This window comes from Nycticebus coucang, chromosome 22, assembly GCF_027406575.1.
Source record: "Nycticebus coucang isolate mNycCou1 chromosome 22, mNycCou1.pri, whole genome shotgun sequence".
Taxonomy (NCBI): Eukaryota; Metazoa; Chordata; class Mammalia; order Primates; family Lorisidae; genus Nycticebus; species Nycticebus coucang.
Window position 1 is genome coordinate 1,784,446 of NC_069801.1, and position 16,925 is coordinate 1,801,370.

The 16,925-nt window shown below is 56.8% G+C and overlaps 1 protein-coding gene across 4 annotated transcripts in view; it reads left to right on the top strand.

Moving 5' to 3' along the window:
• PRDM16 (PR/SET domain 16) overlaps positions 1-16,925 on the top strand; it is a 300,325-nt gene that overhangs the window by 168,413 nt on the left and 114,987 nt on the right. The window lies entirely within an intron of this gene.

Here is a 16,925-nt window from a genome sequence, read left to right on the forward strand (position 1 = left end):
CCTAGGGGGCAGAGAGGCAGCAGAGAGGTAGAGGGTGACACTGCGGGGAATTTCCCAGTAGGGAGGCCTGAGGCAGGACCCCAGAGCCGTCAGTTACATTACAAGGAAGGGCATTCCATAGAGAGAACAGAATGTGCAAGGGACCAGCAGCATGGACGGTGTGGGTAAGGCTGATCACAAGTGCAGGGGTGGGGCTGGGGTTTGGGGCCACGGGACTTGCAGTGAGAGAGTGGCCAGGAACCACCAATGTCACCTGGGCAGTCCAGGTGTTGTGATTTCTAATGAGCGCCAGCCTCATCCTCCCTGCGGGCCAGGGGCCTGGAGAGCACCTGTGCTCCAGCACCCAGGGCCACTCCCTTGGTGTGCCCAGCCACAGGTGACAGAGCCCTGAGCCAGGCAAACCCTTGGGGTCTTCAAGTCCTAGCAGAAGGAGGACTCCCCTCTGAGGGGAGCTCATGTGCTTCTGTGGAAAGTAAAGACTTGAAGCAAACGGGATAATATGTCAATGATAATTTCTCACGATGTCATATTTTCTGTATTTTTTAAATCCCTCAAAACAAATCAAGGAGATACCATCAAATTTGGAAAGAGATTAGAGGCAGGGAAGGAGCCCCTAGACTCTGAGTCTCCCCCAGCCCCTGAGCTGGGCACAGACCCTGGGGCAGCTGTCACCAAGAGGCCAGCCAGGGTCTGCACGAGAGGGGTGAGCGTTTGGAACGGAAAGATGGTGCCGAAACCCCACCAGAGGCAGAGAGGAGGCCTGGGCCGGGGTGCAGGGTCGGGCACGGTGTGGTACTTACCCAGCCCCTACCCTGGCTTCTTTGGGGGATGCCCTCCCAGGACCGTGGGTTATCCACTACCCCCACTGCCAGGAGAACAAAGGCGGTTCTGGCATCTGAAGCACTTCGTGGCGAGTGACTCACTGCTGCACCTGATGTGGTCCTGCGCAGGACACGCAGCATCCTCTGATCTGCACATGTGTGTGGGGGAAGGTGTGTGCATGTGCGGGGATGCATGTATGTGGGGGGGCATATGTGCTCTGTGGACACGTATGTGTGTGTAGGGACTATGTGGCTGTGGGGGGCGTAGGTACACATGTAGTCTGTGGGGGGGGGAATATGTGCATGGGGGCACGTGTGAGCTTGTGTGTCCGGCTGCCACTCCCTCACCACAGACTCAGGGTGGAGAAGTTAAATGTGGACTCTGAGAGGGAAGTAGCCACACTGATCTTGATAAATGCATTGGGACCCAAATTTTTAACTAATTGAGCACATTAAATGGAAAGTCCCTAAGAAAGAAGGGGGCAAAGAGACTAACACCAGACACTTTTCAAAGCTTCCTTAATGAAAAGTGTGTTTGGGATTTGACCGTAATGGCTATCCACGCTTGCCAAAACCTGACGCCCTGGCAGGTAACTTTCATCAGGCATCTCTGAAATGGTACCTAAATGAATTAGCAATAAAATGGACTTAGGCCAAGCAGTGGGGGCCTCCATTAATCTCGGGTTAATCACTAAAGAGGTGCCATTCACTTTTCTTAAGAAGTCACATTTCTCTCCCCTTGCTGGCGACCAGATTTCATAAAGTAACATATTTCTAATGAAAGGTCTCTGCTTGAATTAAACCCTGAAGGTTTATGCAGATTTTGCGTCTGATTACTGCTGGCATGGGCTCTTAGCCGGCTGCGGAAGGAAGGTCCGTTCTGAAAGGGCCCCAGCGTGCAGTTCATAATATTCTTTGAAATGAAATAGTGCACTTGCGCTTAGTGGCTTTAATCAGCCCTGACTTTTGATAGTCAAACAATAGCTAATTACAGTAGCACCTGCCTTCCAGGCCCTGTCACGGCGGCTCCTGCCGGAGAGAGGCCTTGTCTCGGAGCTGCGTGATTATTACAGACTCCCTCGGCACAGAGTAACTATAACTGACATTCAGCAAGTTTGGTGGCCATTAGGGAAGGTTTATTTTGCTGCTGCATAGCTGGCTTTTCCATCACATTCTTTCCCTTTGTGTTTTTGGGGGTTGGTGGCAGTGAGGGGCTAGAGGAGAGATGAGGCACGTCCAGGTGGGTCAGCTGCCAGGTCCTGGATGTCTGTCCAGCCGCTCTCAGTCCAGGCAGGCTGGACCCACAGATAGGCTGTCAATTTGCTGCTTCAGCTTGGGATTTGGAAATGTGGGTTCTGAATACTTGATGGCCCAGGATCTCTTCATGTGTAGACAGCAAGGCTGAACCCTGCACAGCCCCCATTCCCCGGCCAGGCAGGGGCGCAGACCTGGTGGGCCCAGGGCACATTTGGCAGAGCGGGTTGGACCCTGCCTTTGGGCAGAGTGTGACTTCAGGTGTGATGTGCCACTGTGCTTGGGGGGCGAGGAGACTGGCCCCGTGGATGTCAGAAATTACTATCTCGTTTAAGGCTTTCTTTTCTCATTAATTTTGCCTAGCAAATGAGCCTGAGTCTTCCAGAATCCAGACAAGTGAGTAACATCGGCCTGTCAGCCATGGGCCTGACAAACCCTGTAACAAGTCCCTGGAAAGGAACAAAGGACGTCAGGAATTGGAAGGGGGTGGGCGCCCATCCCCCAGGCACATAGACCCCCCCCTCCTCCCCAACCCCTTTGCTCATCCCTGGGCCCCACATGTGGGACCTCCAAAGGAAGGACCTGGCTGGGCCTGTCCACAGTGGCTGGCAGAGTCCTGGGCAGACTGTCACCCAGCACACGGGTGTGCTCTGAGGACAGGGGCTGGTCACCCCCAACACACACACTGCTGTGGCTCCTCTTATGAGGCAGGGACAGACCAGATGCCAGAGCCACCCTTCCCTGCACAGTGGTTCCCTACCACCTCCATCTGTTCCCCTGTTTTGCTGGGAGGTGACTTGAGAACTGTGTGGCAGAGGCCTGCCCCAAACTGAAGAGAGCTCTGTGCACCTGCAGTCACAGCCAGCCATGCCCATAAGGCTGAGGTCAAGACCGGCGCCTCCAGGTGCCTCCCAGCCCTCTGCACCGTGGGTAAGATTAAGGGTCCTTCCCCTGCAGTCAGGCAGCACCTTGCTGGGCGTGTGCCCACACGTGTGCCTGTCCATGGCCGCCCCGCGTTCCTCTCACGCTGCGGGTACCATTTTCGCTCTGCTGCCTTTGGCCTGTGGACACTGCCTCATGTTGACAATTACCCACAGCCAGAACTTGCCAGAACCTGGAACTGAAAAGGCTTCAAGGAGAGGAAAAAAAACAACTAGAAAGCTGTTTTCTGTTAAGGCAGGTTTATTTTTCCTTGCAATTATGTTTGACTAAAACATCCTTGTGCAGGAGTCACTTCCCCAAGAAAGGTCTGATTCACCCTGCCCTGGACAGCACCTCCCGCCCCGGGGTCCCTGCCAGGAGCTCTCTGCTGTTTGGCCCATGGTGGGGTACCTGGGCCCAGGGCAGCAACCTCTGTCAGTGACCAGGCCTCAGTGCGGGGCCCTGGGTTCTGTCCCAGAAGGAAGGCAGACCTCAGGAACTCAGGAGGGAAGGGCGAGCTCCACTCAGTCCCATGCTGAGCCACCTCCAAGGCCAGTGGGTCCCCTGCCTGGCCTGGCAGGGAGGCCCCCAACCCTGACTTCAGCACTGCCTGCCCCCCTGTGCTATCAAGGGAACTCAGGGCTCGCATCCCAGGGAAGCGTCAGAGCTCAGGCCAGGGCAATTCCAAGGTACAGCGCACCAAGCTGGGCTTCTGGCGGTTTCTCCTTCTCCCTGGAGGGCAGCACTAGGCCCCCTAAACAGTCCCTGGGAGCTGATTTGGTATTTCCCATCGGGAGACCTCCCCAGCCAGTGCTGATGGAAAGAGAGCTACCCGGAAGGGGCGGGCCGGGGTCAAGTTCGCGTGTCCTCTGCTGTCCCCTCCCCTCCCCCGTCATCACCACACAGCCCGAGGCGGCGTCTGCCTCTCGTCTCTTGCCATGTTTGCCAGCTACGATCAGTTTGATTGATCATCTCTGTGGCCACAGGTTGGTAATAAAGCTGTTTTGAGAACCTCCTGCATTTCCCCTGGGACCCCGTTGGCATGACAGGACTTGACATGGGCCATTCGTCACCTGCTGCCTGTGGCCACTGTGGTCACTGTGCACAATGACCAGCAGACAGACAAGAGCCAGGCCGGGTGAAGGCTCCAGGAGGGGCCTGGCGGGGACATGCACGCATGTGCACACACCCCTTGCTGAGATCACAGATCCCACGTGTCTGGGAGCTGGGGAAGGGGCAATCATTGCAGGCAGGTTGTGGGGCCCTCCTATTTGGAAAGGCAGGTGGGCAGAGCACGGGTCTGGGGACAGTCAGGTGACAGCAAGAGCCATGAGTCCAGGGACTTCCTAATTGAAGTTCAAGCTGGGATTTGAAGGTTCCTCCTCATCCTCGTGACTGTGTCCTGCGTCTCCAAAACACCACTGTAGCCCAGCCTCACATTCTCCAACCCCCTGGCTGTGCTGGGTCTTCCTTGACACTCCAAACCCCCCTCCCATGAGCCACCTCCCACAGCATGTGGTTAAAGGGGCCGTCTTTGCCAGGGTACTGGGCTCCATCTCCTTGGACTCTAAGCCCAATGCTGTTTGGGGGACGGATGTAGATTAAACAGACCACTGTGACAGCAGCCTCAGCTCTGGCCTGTGCAGAGCTCATATGGAGATGGGATACTTCCAGCAGCAGTACTTTGTCAACATTGGCACCAAACCCCCTTGCTGAGCATCTATACCTTCTCGTCGGCAGAGGGTGTCCCTGTGCTCAGTGTGAAACACAGGCCCTACAAGGGCCAGCTGGGATTCCTGGCGGCCACCAGGTTGTCCTCTCAGGAGCTGGTGGTCAGGGTTCACAGCGGCCAGTGATTTGAGGCTGGAGGATGGGCCACATCAGCAGTGGCCCTCAGGAAGCTAACCACCAAGAACTCTCCCAGTTGCATGGACAAGCTGACCGATGGCGCCTTTCTAGAAGACGCACCAAATGCAGAAGACCTCCAACAGTCTAACAACAGAGGACGTCAGGGTGGAACAAGCCACCCGGGAGTCTGCTCAGTCTGGTGAGCTCTTCTGTGGCACTGGGGCCAGTGATGGTTCCAGGCCTTCCCAGGCCTCCCCCTCCCACCCCTGAGTTCTGGCCCAGGCTGTACTGGAGAGAGGCAGAGCACGCAGTGTGCTTTCTGTCCGGGCCCTATTGGAGAGAGGCAGAGCACGCAGTGTGCTTTCTGTCCGGGCCCTATTGGAGAGAGGCAGAGCACGCAGTGTGCTTTCTGTCCGGGCCGTACTGAAGAGAGGCAGGGTGCGCAATATGCTTTCTGTCTGTCACCAAATGCTGCCGTCTGCCTTGGGGTGGAGTGTGGGGGATCCTGGGCTGGCTCCAGTTTGTCTCTGTGTCACCTTTGTGGAGAAAGTAGATGTGGATGCTGTCTCTGGAGCAGCTCTGGGCACTGAGTCTGGGGCACAGTGAGAAGCTTCCCCCTTACCAAAGGGCAGATGGTCACCAGGAGCCTTGAAGCTTTGCCCAGCCCGCCGACCCCTCCTGCCCAGCACCAGGCCCTTGGCCAAATAGAAGCCCAAGAACCCAGAGGAGGTACAGCCATGGAGCCTACATGGCTGGGGGGCCAGGTCCGAGGCACCGCTAGGCTGCAGGCCAATGTGCTCAGCTCAGAGCTGGAACACAGTAGGAGGCAGGGCACCCAGGCAGCTCAGGGCCTGCAGGGCCATCCCTACCCAGAGGCCTCAGCCTGCAGGCCTACTCCTGAGCTTCCCAGGGGGGAGCCTGTGTATTCAGGCCCTCTCTGAACAGCGAGGAAAGCCCTGAGGCTCTGAGGAAGGCACCAGCCCCTCTCTGAGTGACCACACATGAGTTCCAGTCAGGGCAGCCATCAGGGAGGGTCAGTCCTATGGGAGGACCAGGCAGGTCCTGGTAAGAAGACTCAGGGGTGCAGGTGGGGGGCTGGTAGAGGGAGGGATGTAGGACAAAAGGGGATCCACCACCTCCTGCCCCCACCCCGGCACCTAAGGAACAGTCCCCACAGAGGGGACCCCACCTAGAAGCCAAGGGTACACTCAGGTTGACACAGTGGCCATAGGGGAGTGAGAGGGAAGCAGCCTACACCTGGCATGTGCCCAGAACAGTGCCACCCAGAAGAGCAGCCAGTGCGCAGTGGTCCCTCCCCTGGCCCTGCCAGGCGTCCCCATGGCAGGGGCTGATACTGTTCCCATGACATCAGCATGGCAGAGTCAGCCCATTAAGACAAAACGTCATGGAAATCCAGACTTTTAAAAGAAATATTGGAGTATTTTCCAGTCATGATAATGATATGCATTCTTTGTGAAACAAGCGGAGGGGAAAAAAGAACATTTAAATAAGAAAATAAAAGTGACCCATGTTTCCTCTGCTGACATGTGCAGGTCAGTGATGGTAGAGACAGAGAGACTTTCCCCACAGACACAAGGGCTGGGAGTGGTCACCCTGCACTCGTCACTGTGCTCAGCATCTGCAGGCAAAGTCTGAGGCTTCTCATAGCTGACCCTGTGTGTGCACTCCTGTTAGGTGTCTGTGCCTGTGTGTGTACATGTGTGAGTGCATGTGTGCCTGTGCACGTGTGTGTGTATGTACGTGCATGTGTACACATGTATGCCTATGTGTGTGTGTGCCTGTGCACATATGTGTGTATGTGCCCATGCACTGTGTATATGCACTGTATGTGCCTGTGTGCCTGTGCATGTGTGCATGTTTGTCTGTGCCTGCGTGCATGAGTGCATGTGTGTTCCTGAGATGTGTATGTATGTGTGCCTGTGCATGTGTATACATGTGTGCATATATGTGTGCCTATGTGCATGTGAGTGCATGTGTGTGTACCTATATGTGTGCACCTGTGCGTGTGTGTGTGCATGTGCATGTGTGTATACATGTGTGCCTGTGAGTGCATGTGTGTGTACCTGTATGTGTGCACCTGTGCATATGGGCCTGTGAGTGCATATGTGTGTACCTGTATGTGTGCACCTGTGCATGTATGTGTGTGCATGTGCATGTGTGTATACATGTGTGCCTATGTGTGTACCTGTATGTGTGCACCTGTGCATATGGGCCTGTGAGTGCATGTGTGTGTACCTATATGTGTGCACCTGTGCATGTGTGTGTGCACGTGCATGTGTGTACACATGTGTGCCTGTGAGTGCATGTGTGTGTACCTGTATGTGTGCACCTGTGCGTGTGTGTGTGCATGTGCATGTATGTATACATGTGTGCCTGTGTGTGCATGTGTGTGTACCTGTATGTGTGCACCTGTGCATATGGGCCTGTGAGTGCATGTGTGTGTACCTGTATGTGTGCACCTGTGCATATGTGTGTGTGCATGTGTGTGCATATGGATGCACCTGTGCATGTGTGTCTGTGAGTGCCAGATGGCTGGCTATCTTGGTGAATATGGTATTGCGTGCCAGGCCTTCCCATCTCCCCGGGAGCATGTGGACCCGGGAGGGTGCAGGGTTCTCTGTTTTGCACCCAGAGGAAGTGGGGTTCTGTCAGCGTCTAAACACACAGCAAGACAGGCATTGGCCTCCACGGGTGAAGCAGAGTTCTGTGAGCCTCCCAGGCAAACACTGATCTCCTTGAGAGAAGCAGCCTTGAAACTTATCAGTCATTTATAACTTGGTATGATCAGATTGATCAGTGATGATTGGATTGATGATCTGTGATTGGATTGATCAATTCATTCAGATTGATGAGCTGTATCTTCAGGAACAGAGGCCAGGCACAAGGAGCAGGATGACCCCCTTTCCCCACCAGGGACTCTCAGGCCTGGGGGCATCCCAGAAGGAGCGCTGACACAGGAGAGTGCTTGAGCTGTGGCCAAGTCAGATGTGAACATGGGACCTTGAGATCCCTGAGCCCCTGGTCACTCTGGCCTGGGCTCCGTGAAGGCTGACACTGTCTCTCATGCCTGACTCCCAGCCCCCCGGCCTGGTCTGGCAGGGGCAGGAGCCCAGAGGTGCAGATGCAGGAACATGGTCTGTAGCAGAACTTTCCCAGAGGTCCCAAGACCCCACAGGGTTGATGGACCTCTGTGTATCCAGTATCCCTCAGAGGCCACCTGGGGCTGCTTACCAGAGGGTCTATTTTCTAGCGGATGCCGTGTGTGCTTTTCATCTGTCTTGCGTTGTGCCCAAGCCCCATCCAGCCTCTGAGTGGGAGCCCCCGACCCTCTCCTCTACCACGGAAGCCCCTTGGCCTTGCAAATGAAAGCCTCTGAAACTGGCATCCAAATTGGCTCCACTGTCCTACCTATAAACAGGCCTAGACCGTGCATTCTCAGAATGTTCTAGAAGAAGAATGTGCTTGGGGCTCGAGTGGCCTTGCTGAGGCATGTAGATATTTCCATGGAGAGGTCAGTATGTGGCTGGGCACCAGCACTCCCCCTGGGCCTGTGGCCAGGTCGGCTCATGGCCGTCTGCATGTGGGGCAGGGGCTCCGGGCTCCTCACCCAGCCCTCATAGTTCTCAGCTCAGAGACCATGTCCAGCTCTGGGTGTAGGACCTGCCAGAGTCACCCCAGCAGGGGCAGGCTCTGCAGGGGTCTCTGGCTTGGGAAGCCCCTTCCTGGCCCCCCTCAGCTAGTTGTAAGGCTGAGGCTATCAGTGGTGCCCCACTCCACATGCTTCTTGCCAATATTCAACCCAGAAGAGGAAGGTCCCCTTCTCAGTGAGAATGGGAAAGACTCTCAGTGCCAAGGTCACTGAGGTCTCCCTGGACCCTGAGCTTGCATTTGGAAAAAACCTACAGAAAAAGCCGGTCTGCCTGTGTGCGGCTCCAGGAATCCAGAAACCGGCTTGGTCACAGCGTGGGTCATCATTTCCCCTGCTCAGTGCACCATGGCCAGCCTGGATTTGTACCCGAAAGAGGCTGCAGGCTGGGTGCGGTGAAGGTGCTGGGCATGGGCTGAGCTTGGCTCCTGGGGTCTCCCCTAGAAGGAGCCAGCGTTTCCCCTGAAGACACAAGTGAGAATCTTGGTCATATCAGGGTGGCACCGTTAGGGGCACGTTCCCCTTCTTTTCCTCTGAGTTTTTGTTGATACTGTGTCATCTCTCAGTGTCTGTACTGCAGCTGAGAACTCAGGAGGCTCCTGTGAGCCAAGCACAGCGGTGAGGCCAAGTGGAAACTGCTTCCTCAGCGTGTGTGGGTGTTTTTACTCTGTCCCTCCTGACGCTACTTTGGAGGGGGTCTGGCCCCATGGCCAGGCATGTGTGAGGGACCCTGCCCCCAGCCCCTTGTCACCATCTCCCCTGCTATGGCTCCAGGGCCCACTACAGCACCCCACCTACTAGAGGTGGGGTTCCCCTGCAGGTGAACATCCCTCCTGGGGCTGGCCCAGGGCCTGCAGCAGCTGTGAATGGTCTTGGGCCTCTGGAGGGCATGTATTTACTCCCTAATCTCCTCTGTCACCTGCTCCCTCCTTCACCAGGCCTTGGAAGTGGGTTTACAGAGCCCCACGTGGCATGGGACAGCCTCCACAGGCAGGCCCTTGCCCACTTCCCACAGCAGAGAATGGCCTCAGCCTGCATGGTGTCGCCAGTGGCCTGAGCCCAAGAGCAGAGGTGGACACGCGGAGAGGAGGGGGCAGGGAGCAGAGGGGCATGGGGACTGGCAAAGCTGGCCGTTTGTGATGGGGCCACACTGGCCCCCAGGCAGCATCCGAGCTGGCAAAGTGAGAGGTTACAGTGTCTGCAGGAACCACTCAGATTGGGGCAGTGCTGGGGCTGCAATGGCTCTGTGCCTGGTGGACACAGGAATATTGCAAGGCTCCTGGTCTGCAGTCACTGGCTAGGCTGTTGAAGCCAGCAGCCTGTAGAAGACAGGGCGGGGGGCCTGGGGCAGGGGCAGGGGCTGCCGCCCCGGAAACTGAGGCAAAGGCGCCCTCTGTCGCCTGCTTGGGGCCGTCTCCACACAGCTCACCCAGGTGGCCCTGAGCCTTTGCAAACCCACATTAAACGTCCCAGTTTCCCCAGACGTTATCTGCCTTTGGGGAACCTTTGAAATAAGGAGTCAAGGTTTGCAGCTCCCAACTGGCTTTTAATGTGAACCGCGTGCTCCTCGAAGCCTGAGTGCTTTTCACATGTTTAAGTAGCAGGGCCTACAGGGGAACAGAGGAGGGGCAGGTGGGCATTCTCCTTTTACGTGGATTTTTTTTTTTTTTTAGAAAAGCAATCAAACATGTGGCCAAAATGATGAGTTTGTTTCCCAGTGGGCTGCAATTCTGTCAAGAACAAAACAGCCAGAGAAGAGGGAAGTGTATCTGGGGCCGGCTGTTCAGCGTGGCAGGGAAGGGGGCGGCCGTGGGCCACCTAGGGGGCCAGGAGCTTTGGAGATGCAACAAGCATGGGACATGGACCCTCCTCAAGGCCCCCTGGCCCCAGACATGGGCTTCTCTGTGCTCTTGGCAGGGAGGAGCCTGAGCCCTCTGGCCTCAGCTCTGTCAGGCAACAGTGGTGGAACCCGAGTGGTCAATTCAGTGCCTTGTGCTCAGGACTAGGACCCTCACTGCATTACCTGGACTCAACTCCTGCATCCATAAGCATCAGGACAGCAGAGTCCTGATGAGAGTCTGAGAGAAGAGCTTTGGGCTGGAGGGTGGGAAACAGACAGGACTAGCAACTGGGGCTCCATCCCAAGGTTTGCGTTTGAGGGTCGACAAAACTTCTCTCCAGGCTCAAATCTATCTTTGTGTGTTGAAACATCATATTTAATAGACGTCTTTAAATGCCTTCTGGAGTTTGTTTGGAGTTAGTTCTTTTGGTATTTTCTTTTTTTTTTTTCCCTAAAATATCAACCTTCCACCTAGGGTCAAACGCAGGATATTTTTCCTTCTCAGCCATTCATTTCTATTTTAGTGACTCACCTTGGGACAGTTATGCCCTGGAGCATCAGTCTGGTTTCCTGACAGGCAGGGGCTGCATCTGAGTTTATGTGGGGATCGTGGGGGATACACCGTGCCCCAGTCATGCAGGCCAGGCAGGAGCTGCGCGGCTGGCTGCTCCCGTGGTGTGGGCATGCAGGGATGTCCACCAGCAAGGTGCATGCAGGGGCCCTGGAGGAGGGGAGCTGGGCATCCAGAACCACCTGGCCCTCCTGGTAGCCAGGGGCCTTCCCAGAAGTACAGACTGGGCTCTGAGGAGCGAATTGCAGGAAGCTGTCTAGCGGCTGAGGAGGACATTGTTATACGCACTTCACACCTGTGGTCACCTCTAGTGGCCAGAACCGTGTTTTAAAGCTATGTGGACCCTTGAGACTGGTGGGCCACAACCTAGTGAGGCCTCAGCTGACAAGATAGTGTCACTGTAACCCAAACAGTAGGACCGATAACGGCACTGGGAACATTTCCAGGGGTGCCTGGTCAATGCTGTTGGCTACAATTTTATGGGTCTCACACTTGGGGATTAGTTTACAGAGGATGGAAGTCACTGCAGTGCCATGGGCACTGAGCCCAGGCTTGCAGGGCTGTGCACCGCTCTCTGGGGGTGGAGGGGCTGTCTCCCACCCCCAGAGAGGCCGCTGGTAGGGGGGTGTCTTCACACCAGTACTGGTTGGCACCTGCCCACAGCCACTGTCCCCATGAGGGTCGCACTTCTGGGGCAGCCTCTCACGATCTGTTCGCAGTGTAGGTTCTGCAGAGAGACCTCACCCTGAGAAAGAAGGAACACTGTCTTCAGGGAGAATCTGTGCCCTTATGACAGGAACTTGGGTGGCTCGTCCTCTGGGCAGGTGGGTTTTGCTCTGTGAAAGGGCCTTTGGTCTCATGAGCTTCAGAGCGTACTTGAGCCTGGGGACACAGGAGTGTCCTGCTTAGGCCGGGGACAGAGCAGAGACGGGTTCAGAGTCCGGTCTGTAGCCACCAGGGAAGCTTCCAGGCTTGGTACATCTATTGGGCATAAGCCCCAGGCTGACCTGCTCGGGGTTGGCCTGGGCCTTAGCAGGGGTGCTGACAGGTCCCTTCGGCTAGTGCAGTCCTGGAGCATGGGGCTCGTGGCCTGGGGTGTGCGAGGGGCTGTGGACGCGGTGGGAGGGAGGCAGGCTGGCATGCTCAGGCCCTCCAAGTTCTGGGCCAGCCCAGAATGTTGTCTTCTGAGATTCACAATGTCCTTGGGGAGATTTTCAGAGCCCACTGGGCAAACTGAGGAAGCTAGGGGGTGGGGGGAATGGCTTGAGGCTCCCTGTTGCTCAGGCCCCAGTCCCACCCAGGGCAGCGCCTCTGCCCCCAGTTGGCCACCTGGACGCTCTCATTACTTCCCAGGTGCACTGGGAGAGCAGCCCTGCCCCCGCCTTCCCCCCATTGTTCCTGGCTTCTCTTTTAGGTCATTTTTCGTTTTCACCTGATCCCTGTAATTCTGCAAAACACTCCTGGGCCACAAAGCAACCCTGGCACAGCTGGTGTCGCACCCCCACTCACAGAGCTTGGGGCAGAAACTCCCCCACCTTCCCAGCTGGCCGCAGACCACCATAACAGGACACACTGCTCCTATCCTCTCCTCCACCTGTCCCCGAACATCTCTGTCATCTTCAGTCACTGCCAGCCTGAGCCCAGAGCGCACCCGCCCCCTGCTGCACTGCCCCTGGCAGTGACCATCTGAGAAAGGTCTGTTCGCACAGATTCTGGTTTGGCTGCTGATGGACCGGGAAGGAGGAGTGCCCCCCGCCCCCCAACCTGGGGAAGGGGTACCAGCCTGCTGCACACACAAGCTGCAAACTTCCATTGAGAGGAGGTTCTCAGACCCTGAGGCAGGTGCCGACCAAGGAGCTTCATCAAAGATCCTGCTCTGCTGACTAGAAAACCCAGCAAGCCCTGGGGCGTGACACCACGAAAAATAAATATCAAAAGAACATTTGAAGAGCTCAATAAATTGATCATATTGTGCTGAACCTTCACCCCCATAACTACGGGGCCATTTAAATGCTAATGCCATTTTTAAAAAGTCAATTATGGGAGTTTTGCAGGGAATGAAGTCAGCATTCTCTGCTAGCCTCCCGCCTCTCCTCTGCTGGCAGGCACTGGAGCGTCAGCGTCCCTGGGAGGGAATATCTCCTCACAACCATCCCAGTGGCTAAATTAAGTTGAAACAGACACCAAAGACATGGTGAGTGTGTGGGAAATAGAAGGTGCCTGTTGATATGGGTCGGGGGCAGGAGGGGGTGGCAACTGCGGTTGACCTGTCAGAGAGTACAACCTCGCCCCTTCCTGCAGGCCCAGTGCAAGGGCCCAGGGTAGGTGACACAGAGCCTTGCAGAATGTTCCGGCTGGACTTTCCCATCAGCCCCTGGTGGGCTCACTTCAGAAACAGCAAAATGTTCACTTTTCTCCTCTTCTTGGTCGCACAGATCTAGGCCCATCCAAGCCTTTGTGCTCCTGAATGCGACCCGCTCAGAGGTGGCCGAGAAGTCAGAGGGCAGAGGGAATGAATCCACCCCAGGACAGAGGGCACTCTAGGACCCTGGCCTTCCAGGGCATCCACAGTGAGGACCTGGGGGTCTCCAGGACCAGCTCACCCCTCCCGAAGCCCAGTTCCTCCCAAGCCAGCTCTCATGATGCTTCCACGACATCGGCCCTTTGTGCTCTGGGCCCGTGACTCCTGGAGGCTGCGATGACCACTCTGCAGAGAGGGAAACAGGCAGAGAAAGGTGAGGGCCGCCCAGCTCGACCTACAGTGAGCAGAAAGAGCTGAAACTCAGCTGGGGCTGTGCACCTTTCTGCGTGTCCAAGAGCATCTCACAGAGAAGGATACCGAGGCTGCCCCAGCCCTGTCCACGTAGCTCATGACAAGTGGAGTCTCCCAAGGAACCCGCCAGCTTTCACCTCAAGGAAAACACAACAACATTCCCCAGCATTGCGGATTTGGGGCCATGGTGGCTGGCCTGGCCTCTGACCCTCACACCTGGAGGCCCAGCACTGGGGCAGAGCAGCTGAGACCTGGGGGTCAGCAATGAGCAGGGCCCTAGACATCCATGCTGGCCTCAGGGCCAGGAGTTCTCTGGGCTCTGTGACCCCAGCTGGTAAGGGAAGCTCACACAGTGGGGATCTGAGCTTGGGATTGGGTGTGGTGTCAAGGACATGCTTGGCTCCAGCCCTAGGTGGGTGCTGACACCCCATGCTTAGCCCCTTCCCTGCCACCATTGAGGGTGCAGGGATTTTAATGATTGGAACCTCCAAGGTATTGATGAGAGATACCCCAAGGCTGATGCCGGCTGGCTGGTAACCTCTCCCTCAGGGTTCAAAGGGACAAAGGTCAGAGCTGTGGCCAGGCCTCTCCACCTCCCTGCTAGGAAATAGGCGGGGAGGGAAAGGGCGGGGGTCGAGAGTCCCTGGGAAAGGGCGGGGGTCGAGAGTCCCTTCTCAGCTGGTACCACACAGGGCCCTGCTGACCTGCATTTGGCCAGTGCCCAGGGCATCTGGATTTCGGAGGCTTCAGAGGGAAGGCCATCTGTCAGCCCCTAGCTGCAGACCTCATCCCCTGCAGAGGAGGCTGGAGCGTCGTCAGGGCCCCGGGTAGCCTTGCCTTTTCCTCCTTCACTGGTTATCTGGCCCTCACTGCAGGGCTCAGGCGGGAAAAGCCCCAAGGTAGAAGGAGGTACACCTGGGTGGTCTGAGGAAGGCCCCTGAACAAGGTCACGAGAAAGGAAGGGCAGGACTGAGAGTGAGGCCTATACCCCACTCAGGCATCCAACACTCTGCTTCCTGGTGGGTGCTGTGTTGGAAGTGTCATCCAGGGGGTCTGCAGGATTGCAAGCTCCCCAGTGTCCTGACGTCTGGCCAGAGTCTGAGCGTGGCCTCTGCAAGTGCCGATCGATGTCCTTGATAAAGTCACAGGTGCATGCCTGCGGTAAGTTCCCACCTGCAGCCTGAACCCATGGCCCCTGACCCCTGCCTGACCCCGACACCATCTTTGTTCGGTGGACCCAACCCTCTGGCCTCACGCTGATGCCCACGCTGTGCTGGGAACAGGGGGCTGTGTGAGACCTGGTCTTGGTGCCCACAGCCCAGCCAGAGCAGGCAGACACATCAGTCTGCACTGAGCTGTCCCCCCAGGAGCCCCAGAGGTGTTGACAGACATGAAGATAGGCTTTCCAGGGGAGGGGACCCCATGGCCGATGGCCCTAGGGCAAGATGGTGCAGATGTGTCTGGGAGATGTGGGTCAGGCTATGGGCCTACATGGCTGCTGTGTTTGTCATGTCAACCTGGTTCCAGGGTAGAGATCAGAAGGATGGCTAGGGACCCTATTCCTGGCATTAGGAGGTGTGGCTCGGGGTGAGGGGTGGTGCTGTGGGGCCCTGCACCTGCTGCTATGCCCTCCCAACAGGCTGCTTGCTGGTGGAGACCTTTTTTCCTGAGAGGAAAAACACAAGGTGGCTTGTCCGCTGCACTGCCTATGACCTGGGCGCGGGGCCCCTGGGCAGCACCCCACAGCCCCAGTGCAGGGGTTTCCCTTGACAGGTCTCCTGGCATTTGGAAACAGAAAACAAAAGAGAGTACGTGAGTGCGGTAGGTTGTGCCTCCTCCCAGGGCTCTGTGATCCCAACCATCCTCATGGTGGCCCGGGGAGGAAGCGCCTGTCAAGATTACCATTTTACAGATGAGGAAATTGAGGCACAGAAAGGCAGAGATGTGCGAGTTTCCCACAGAGCTGGGGCGGAACACAGGTGGCTGGAACCCAGGGTTCCCAAGAGAGATTCGCTCTGGGGCCCCCACCTCCGAGCCCAAACCAGCCTGAGTCTGGCGGGTTCCCTTCTGCTAGGGACAGAGGCAGACACTCAGAACAGCTCTGGGGTGACAGTCACTAGACCATCGCTAGAGAAGACTGTTACTGTGGCTGTGGCACCCCCAACGCATGTGGTGGGAGGCTAAGGTCTGCTTAGCACTGGCCGCAGGGAACACTATCCCTGCCTCCCAGGAGAGAGCCGGGCTCCGGACGACACTCAGGGAGAGGAGTAACTCAAGATGGGGGCCGTGGATCGAAAAATATTGCAAAATTTCCCGAGGCAGGACCCTGCTGGATCCCTGAAACGGGATACGCCGGCCTGAGCCTGGCCACATAATGCAGCTCTGTCTGGGATGGGCCGAGGGCCCCAAGGACCCCGGCTATCTTTCAGAGAGCGATAGTTACGGAAATTAGCGGTGCAGAAATCCAGCTTGTCATTCGTCAGGGCCTTATTAACTGCCTTACGCTGTAACGGAGCGACCGGGGCTCCTGGATTCAGGGGTCTGGGAGAGGCCGTCTCTGTCCTCAGCGTCGAGGACAGCTGCAGAGGACGTCCAAGCAGCGCCGTCCGAGGCAGCTTTCAGGGTCCCTGGGTGTACAAGTGGTGATTTTATCCCACGATGGAGAAGGCAGAAGGCAGGGTGTGAACAGGAGGCAGCAGGACACAGCCTGCTCAGCCCCGGGAGGAAAGCCAGACCAGGGCCCACCCGATCAGGCCACCCCACAGTGCCAGGAGCCCTGCAAAAGTCTGGGCATCATCCCATCTGGGCCTGGGTGACCCCACCTTCCTGAGATTCAGTTTCTTCGTCTGTACCAGGGGCTCATTTTCAGGTGGAAAGGGGTGTGGGGAAGTCATCTGACCTTGGGAAGAGGTTGGAGAAATGTCACCCACATTTCTCTCTGCCCCTGCAGCTGTAACACCAGAGGGCCAGCCCCGGGGACCACTGGCTTCCAGACCTCAGAGCCCCCCATACCTCCCCAGCCCCCACCGCACTCCTCACGAAGGGGCCTCAGCAGGCCGCAGCTGCCTGTTAGTACCACATCAGGGCCCATTTCAGGTCCTCAGGTGGAACACAGGGTCAACAATTTCAAATAAGGTCTAAATGCTGAGGGAGCCTTGCCAGGTCACAGTGGTTCTCAGCAGGGCCTCGCAGACTGTGCATCCCAGTAGTGGGGTGAATCCTATTCCCCT